We start from the raw sequence: 9,039 nt of genomic DNA on the forward strand, positions 1-9,039 counted from the left end.
CCATGGTCCCATTCAGAGAAGACCACGAGTCCTTAGTGTTTGATTTTGGTCTTTTCATCACTCTCATTATATTATGATTTTCCTTACAGGAACTGGAAAGTTGGGTGCTGCAGCTCAAATCTGAATAGTAAATTAGCCCCCAAACTAACTGGCAAAGGGAAGAGGAAGCTTATAAAGCTAGATCAAAGAAGCCACAACTGGGATTCTCTGGGAGGGTCAGTGGAGCCAGAATACTTGAGTTAACTTGTCCATAGCATTGATCACAGTAGGTGAGGAGCTCAGAGAGCACATGAGGGTACTGAGGCCTGGAAGGGAAATGATTTGCACAAGGTCACACATAGTACGTCAGTGAAGACTTGTACCCAGGTCTCTGGCTCTGTTCTTCCTGTTGGGCACTGATTCTGCTTGACTCCATCATCTGTGACTAGCCAGTGGATGACTTTGACTTCTCCTTTGGTCACTGGTTAGTTTGGACAAGTACCTACCTAGGAAAATATGTTAAAGGAGACAGGTCTGCTGAAGGCCTTTCACCATGTTCTTGGGGCCATTCATCATTCTGCTCATCCTTCTCTGAATGCACCTCAGCTTGAGTGTTTCTTTCTCAAATTGTGATGCTAAGGCCTGAACACCACCCTCTAGCTGTGATCTGATCAGGGCAGAGTTGGGCAGACCTATTAACGGCCCTCTTTTTAGATCATAGGCCTCTCAACGCCCGTTAGGGAAGCACTGGCCAATCCAACCATCAAGTTTCACTAGTAATTCATACAGATAGTGCTATCCCTTAAAACCCCCAGATCCTTTAACAGGAGCCATGGCTGCCTAACCCTTACCCACTCTACTTGTTGAATTTTCTTCTCTAACTCATATTGAAGACTCTGCATTTGCCTTCACTGGATGTTTTCACCTGGAAAGAGTTAGCCCTTCATTCTAGCAAACTGAAACTTCCTCCATCCTATGTCATCTGGCATCTCCCCCTATCCCTCCCAGTTCTAGCATTGGCACATTTGAACAAGCACACCTTCTGCTGTTTCACTTAAGTCCTTGATAAAAATGCTGAAGAAGCATGGGGAAAAGGAGATATCCCTGGGGCCATCAGGACAAGTGTCCTGATACCTCCCAGTGAACTGGCATTGGCTCATTAGCCAGCACTCAACAGGTTGGGCAATTTAACTGCTTTAACAGTTTCCAAATCCACCTGTCATCTGTGACCCAACTGAAGACTTCACTAAAACCTGAATGCATTTTGAAGCATTTCACTGATCCAAGTGAAGACTAGCAGCTCATCAGACACTATTTTACAAGGGATCTGGGATCTTGGCAGAGTGGGCAGGAAATGTATCCGTTTAGCCCATGCATTTCTGCCCTCTTGTCATGAAAGCAAACTGCTTCATTTACCTAAGGAGAGAAAGAGCTCAGAGTGTAATCAAGCAGTTGTCCCACTGAAGCTGAAAATGGCTTTCTGGATGGGTCATTTCTACCTGCTCAATGAACCAACGCACCTTATATAAAGCAGTGAACAGGAAAAGAGAGTTCAGGATTCTCTGTCCAGAGTCACCTGGCTATAACGTCTGCATTGAGGCAACATCTCACAAAGCACAAATGGGGCAAGAACATAAAATCAGGGTTACCTAAGGGACATTTAGAGGAGGCTGGAACTCCACTTGAGCCCAGGCATGGCCAATCAATGGGAAAGAAGAGAAAGTGAGGCTAATAGACCTCTGCCGCCTTGCTTCTAACTTACAGGGGGAAAGACAGTTTATGAAGAAAAGCAAGTTAATCTTCATCCCACAGTTATCAAAAAGTAATCTAGTAGGCCCCAATGTAGAGATCTTATAGAACTCTGTGGGGCATGGCCTTTTAACAGGCATGACCTGGATGAAGATGCAGACAAGGAGACTGAGAAGGAGCAATCAAACAGGTAGGAAGGGTAACAGGTGTGGGTGGAGTCCCAAAACCTGGAGAGAAAAGAATGTGAAGGAGAAGAAGAACCTGGGTTCAATCCTAGGCCCCCTTCTCTTCTCCCTCCCTTGGAGATCTCATCAGCTCCCATGGATTTAATGACCATCTCTGTGCTCAGGATTCTCAAGTCTACCTATTCTGCTTAAAACCCTTTGCTGACCTCTAGTCTTTCATCTCTTCCTGTTTTGTTGATATCACAAAGTGGATGTCCTCTAGACGTCATCAACTCAACGTGTCCAAAACAGAACTCATTATCTTTCTCCTAAAATTGTCCCTCTTACCTTCCCTATTACTGTAAAGGGCACTACCATCTTTCAAGCTTCTAATCTTGACACCATCATGGACTCCTAACATCTGTCACCCTGCCCTATCCAAGCTGTTGCCAAGATTTGTCCAATTTACCTCTGCAACATCTATTGTAGATTTCACTGTTGTAGCACCTCTCATCAATTTCAACTCATCAGCATCTTGAGCAGCACCTCGCCTCAGGTTCATCTCTGCAGCATCTTTCAAAAACTGTGCTTTCTCTCTGATGCTGCCCCTACCCTGGTCCTGGCCTCATCTCCTCACATCTGCACTATATTTTCTTCTTATGACTCACCATTTTATTTGTACAAAATAGTGAATGGTCATACCTTGACTGGGGAAAATGGCTATTTAGTGTTTAAACAAATCCTTTCATTCTGAAGCATTTCTTTTGAAAGCTTGGAACTAGCAGCGTTAGCCCCAACACCTTTGAGTTTCAACTCAGCAGGCTTCCCAGCCTTAGAATCGCTGGAATTTATGTCCTTACAATCTGACTTTTCAACTTTGGAATCAGACTTGGTGGCCTTAATGGCAGACTTGGTGGCCATGGTGTCAGACCTGGTACCCTTGGGATCAGACTTATTGACCTTGGTGGCAGACTTGGGGACCTTGGGTTCAGTGGGCTTGGCATCCTTAGAATCGGGCTTCTTGATTCTGAGACCTGGATGTTTGATGGCAACGTTAGGGCCTGGAGACTTAGGGGCCACCTTGTGGCCAGCATGCTGGGCACTGGCTTTGGGGATCTTGGGCATAAAGATCTGGGTCTTAGACACCTTGCTGCTCAGGGTCTTGATCTCTGCCCAGGCCTTTGGTATTGTTTGGTATTGTTGACCTGCATCTTCTTCAACTCCTTCTTGTGTTTCTTGGCAAAGCGCATGTTTCTCAGACACTTGGGGTTGACCAGTTTCAGACATGGGTATCACTGTGACCTAAGTTTCTTGATGCCATTTGTGTGCCATTTTTATGATTGATTATGGGTAGTATGGTTCTTGGACTTACCCATCTTTACACAGGAGCCTTTACTAAAAGGCACTCCACCTACTAGAAAAGGTCAAAGCCACAGAGAGAACAGCTCTCACCGGCACTATTGCAGTAGTCCCAAGACACCTCGGCTCCACCCAGGAACAGATGGGCCCCCACTGATAATGCAGAAACCCTACAGTGCCCAGATCTAAAGAGGAGGACACCCCCAGCTCCTTTCCTCAGCGTGTCCGTCATCTCTCTAGGGGATGGGAGCCATGTGAGTTAGTGTGAATGAGATAAGGTAGCCTGGATGGCAAGGAAGAGAGCAGGGGAAGGCCCTCTCACCCAGGGAAAGTGAAAGGAGGAGAGTCGGCTTGCCAGGCAAAGAGAAAAAACAGGGAAAAGGGAAGCAGCAGGAATAAAGCTGGAGAGGCAGGTTGGGGCCAGGCCCTGGTACATCTTCTCATCCAACCAACCCACCTCCCTTTGCTTCCAGCCCATTGCCCCTGGCTCTACCCTACAGGATCTAGAGGGCAAGTCATTCAATTGAAAGATATTTCAGGCCAAGATCAAAATAAGAAATGAGGGAGAAGATCCATGCTTGCTGGACAGTGCTGATGTGGGTGACCAACTCCTTCCCTCCAGCAAAGGTAAGGCCTCCATATTACCTTGCGGGATGTTGACCAGACATATGTCAATCTTGGGGACCAAAATGAAGATGGGAACATTGAACACCAGTGCCAAGTCCAGGTGCTCCTTGGTCGTGTCCAAAACCCCAGCCTTGCCCTAGACAAAGAACAGAACCATTAGTAGGAGGGAGGCCAGAGCACAGCCCTTTCTTAGGGGAAGCTCTCAACATGGGAACTACAGGTGTCAGGGTAAGCACAGAAGGAGGAAAAGGAGCAGGAGATCACACACTGACAGTACCCAGCACAACTCAGATGCCAGCAGGGCATCATCATTGTGGAGAACTCTCTCCACCAGATGGACAAGTCAAGTGCACAGTGATTATGGGCAGGTGTTTATAGGTGAGGATGCTTGGCCAGGGTCACCCAGCCCATGTGGACCAGAAGCAGGGATTCTCTCTATCAAACCAAGTGGCCCACGTGCCAACAAATTACAATGAAGCCCAAAGACATAGCTGAGATTAGAGAGATTCAAAGGACCCACCAGAGATGAACTCTGGTAATCAGGGGTACAGAAGCCCCTGCCCCTCCTGGAAGGCTTCTCAACAGCTCAGCAAGCTCATGGTACAGGTATGATGGTCCCCATTCTGCAAATGAGGAAAGGCTCTGCAGATGAGGAAAGGGCATCTGCAGATGCACATAGAGGGAAAGGCCTCTAACTACTTGGTGACTGGGCGCAGACTCCAGAGCCACAGAGCACAATGTCCCAGGACAGACAGGAGGAAAACTGGGCAGAACTCAGGAGCACACCTGGGGACCTCCTGCTGCCCCCAGTCCCTCCATTTAACATGCCTCAGAAGACCTATGACCTCAGTCAAAAAGGTGGAGATCCAGAGGGGAAAAGCAAAGTGAAATATTGCAGCTCCTACATGTCCCTGGTGTCAACCATAGGCACCAAGAGCCACGAAGGACATCTGAAGGACACAGGGCTGAAACAGGAGAAGCTACAAAGAAACTGGTAGACTGCTGGGGGCAAGCATCAGAGCAAGGCCTCTGGCTCACTGGTGATCTTCCCTGACAGACTCATAGGGAGACACAGACGAGAGGCCTGGATGGGCTGGCTGGGGAAAGGTGGGAGGGCCAACCCTGAGGAGATCCCACTTCCCCCAATTCTCCCTGAGGTGACCCCACCTGTCACCCACATGATGAAAAGCAGAGCCTTGGGGCTCAGGGAATTGACCATTTCTGGAATAATCTTGCCTGCATCCAAAGTTCTATCTTGCTCTCTGACTAAAATTCAGATCACACTGAATGGTCAGTGTGGTGAGGAATGAGGGATCAGTGGGAAAGGATTCTGCTTTTAATACCAGGTTGAAAGCAGCTTCAAAACCTTCATTCCAGTGGAGCTCATTCTCTAGGGATGTTCTCCTACCCTGCTCAAAGCTTCTACTTAGTCCAGAGGGGACCCTGGGCTTAGGCAAGCTTGGGCAGGATCTACCTGGGAAAAGCTTCATGGGCCAACCTGATAGTCTTCCAGCTGAAGACCAGCCCAGTCATGTGTGGAGGGGTCATTATGAGGCCTGGGGTCCCTGCCCAGAAGGAGGACTGCAACCTCACAGGAGGAGGGAAAGAATACAGACCCCCAAAAGACTGAACATCACAGAACCCTAGAACTGAAGCACAGCTCAGGGAGGGGGGTCTTGAATCAAAGGTCAATGCCAGTCTTGCTCACACCCATTAGCTGAGATGTCATCAGAGAAGGTAGCTTTCAGGCCTACCTCAGTTACTTACTAATCACAGGGTCAAGGTCAATCATTCCTCAGTTTCTCATCACTAGAGGACCTCCAAGGCTCTGACACTCTGTGTTCCAGGGTCACCAACAAGACCAACTCCAATTTCTCATGATCTTACCTTTCCCTTAGAACACGGGTTCTCTACTTGAGGTCCATGTTAAAAAAAATATTTTGATAACAGTACCTCAGTAGCCTTCATACCCTCTGTCATCACACACATGAGCTGGAGAACAGGTCACAGGCTTCAGGAGGCTACAGAAGGTTACAGAAGGCTTCAGCCCAAGGGCTGAAGACAAGCAGGCCACAATCACAGGCTAGTGTCAGGACCCGGTGGGTCCACTCTTGCTGAGAATCTGTGTTGGTGAGATGTGTGAGCCTGTGCTTGCCATGAGCAGGTAGGGAGGGGTCTGCTCACAAGGACAGTAGCAGGATGAGGGCTTACTAGGGGAAGGGCCTGCCCACGCAAAGTCTGCCTTCCAAAGAGAACAGGGCATGAAAGTTATTTACAAGGCAGATAACCAAAAGAATTCTCAACTTCTATCAGTAAGGAAACTTCAGACTGACCATAAAAATTAGCTCAGAGGATACAAAGGCCCAGACTTCTCTTGCTTTTCATTTCGTTTGTATGTCAATCTGTGTAAGGGAAGGAGCTTTCCCTTGCCTGGAGACCTGCCCCTGCCAGCAGTATCCTCTGTCCCTCCTGGACACACCTGTCCCTTCCCACATCCTGGCTGCAGGTGGGGGAGAGAGAATGCTTCAGCTTCTCTTCCTTTGAAGATGATCCTGTGTTGCTGGCTCCTCAGCTAAGTGTCCAGGTAGCCCCTGAAGCAGATTAACTTTCTGTCTAGAGATTGCACAGGGTGACCTCAGACCCGATTCCTGTGCTCACTAGCCACTGGACTCTGAGAAAATCCCTGAACTTGCCTATGCTTTGGCTTCTTCAGCCATAGAATGGGCACAGCACTAAGATTTGCCTGCAATGACCCAGCCAGGGGCCATGGCGCCTGACATCCAGTCCCGCCCTGTTCACTCCTGGGCCGTCTGCAACCCTGAGATCCCTTACCCCACAAGCCCTGACAGGTGTCCTGTCTTCCACACAGCTGGGCATGCTCTTGACCTGCTTGCCGCCGGCCGGTGCCCTTCCCACTTACCACGAGCATGCAGCAGTAGGGCAGGTGGACCGTCATGCCCCAAACGGTCGTCCTTAGGTACTTCTCGTGGCCGGCCAGGACGAGGAAGGTGATGACCTTGGGGGACTTCTCACAGATTTGGGTCCACTCTAGCTGCCCTCGGAGGTGTCGGGCTTGTTCACCACGTTGCCATCGCTGTCGAAGCCCAGAATATCATTGCCCAGGCCGCTGCTGCGGCCGGACTCTATCTCCTGCTTGTGCCAGAAGAGCTTCTGCCGGGAGAAGCCGCGGCCGTTGTCCAGCTCCCCGCGCGTCAGCACGCTCAGCAGCGTGCTCTTCTCCGTCCACGTCACATTGCCCCCTACGGTGACCCTGCGTGAGGACGTGAAGGTGGGGGGACAGGTGTGAGCGGAATCAAATATACATCCGCCACCCCCACCCACTATGTCTGCATCCAGGCGGGCCTGCCCAGGCCTTCTGCCTTCAGCAAGGAGACGCTCTGGCTGGCTGCCCACCTGGGCCATAAGCCAGTTGACAAGCCAGGTCGCAAGCCTGGCGCGCACTAGGCAATCTCCCCGGGGCTACGGCTAGACGGGCTGCCATGGGCACCCACGGAGGCAGCTCCCACACGGTTGAGCTCGGGCTCTATGAGAGTAGATGGAAGCTGGGAGGAGCACAGTTCCCTCTTCGACCTTCTGTCCTCCCTGGGACCTGCCCTTCCCCAGTCCTGGTGTCTGGCTCACGGGCTGTCCTCGCAAGAGGACAAACAGAGTCTAGGAGCAAAACGCTCCTCCCAAAGTGACCCCTCTTCAGTGCAGCCTTTCCTACCATCCCTCATCTCCTGGCCCCACCCTAACCCAAAACCTGATGGGAAAACATGTGAAAAGGAAAGGAACTTGTCCTTGCTCAGGCTCGTCTATGGAGCTCTTGGCAACACGCAGGAGAAAGCGAGTGGGCCAAAGCAGAGACCAGCAAAATCTCTGGGCGTCATCCACAGCAGATCGAGGGAGGGCCCGACGTCTCTGTCCTCCTCAGGCTGGCAATTTTTCGCTGTAACCTCCTCACCTGATCTCCAGGAAGTCATTGTCTCAAATGAGCTTGAGGCCAAGATAGCTGGACACTCAGCAGGGCCCCTGAAGCTCCCGGAAGAGGATGACATCTTCACCATAGAGTATGTGACCTCCATGTCGTCCTTGCTCAGTCCATAATCCGTCCGGTCTACAGAAAGTCACCTCGGTTCATTCAAAGAACTGACCAAGCTCCCCACCCCCCTCAACTCTACCCAAGGGAAAAAAGGCCTTTCTCTGCACCCTTCATATCTCCTGAAGCTCCCCGGGCTTTCCAGGAGGCAACCATGGCTGAAACCTTAATGCTACAGATGCCAGGAGGGGAGCCAGTGCCGGGAGGAAATGGAGGAGAGGCTGGATGTACACTGATCCCCTGGAAGCCCAGGGAATTCCTCCCAGAGGCAGTGGGAGAGGTTCCTGTGCCTGGTCCTTCCTTGACCTGTCTCAGTCACAGAAGGAGCCAGTGCCAAGGCCTGGCATGCCTTTCTAACTCTCTCTGGGCCAAAATTGCGTTGATTTTCCCAGTGGGGTATGTACATGGTTGTGTGTGTGGCTCTTTGTGGGTATGTATGTATATACATGTGTCTGTGTGTAATTGTGTGTGTACTTGTGTGCGTTTGGGGAGAGAGGGAGGGCTGGCAACAGTCCCGTTCCCAGCGCTGACCCACCCATTCCCCTGGCACCAGATGCCCCTCTTGGCTGGTCACACAGGGGCTCATCACAGCCTCTCTGCCCAGTCTTTACCAACCTCATCCTGCCAGTGCATAAGCCCAGCTGCCCTCGAGTTTACCCTGTAATGTGAAGCAGCCCCAGCCCAGAGATGATCCTTCTAGTTTGAAGGCCCAGCTGCCCCTGGCTTACAAGGTGCCCCTGCCAAAGTATCATGGCCCCTTCCTCCCTGCTCCCTGCAGTTGGTCTAGGGTCAGGAGCCACTCCCCTGCTTAACCCCACCTCATCTGCAGAGATGAGCCAAACTCAGACTTGGGCAGCTGCAAGTGACTTCCTTTCCTTTGGGTTAGTGGCTCCTGAAAGAGGGACCATGGGAGGTGTTGTGAGTCATCCATGGACAGATGAGGGAAAGCCAGGCTTCTCCAGGGTGGTGCTCTTGAAAAGTGTCAGTGTTTGGTGTTGGAACCATACCAATCCCCCAGGGACTTTTCTGGGCAGCCTGGAAGATCCTGCCCATCTCTGCCCC

This window comes from Notamacropus eugenii, chromosome 3, assembly GCF_028372415.1.
Source record: "Notamacropus eugenii isolate mMacEug1 chromosome 3, mMacEug1.pri_v2, whole genome shotgun sequence".
NCBI classification, from domain to species: Eukaryota; Metazoa; Chordata; class Mammalia; order Diprotodontia; family Macropodidae; genus Notamacropus; species Notamacropus eugenii.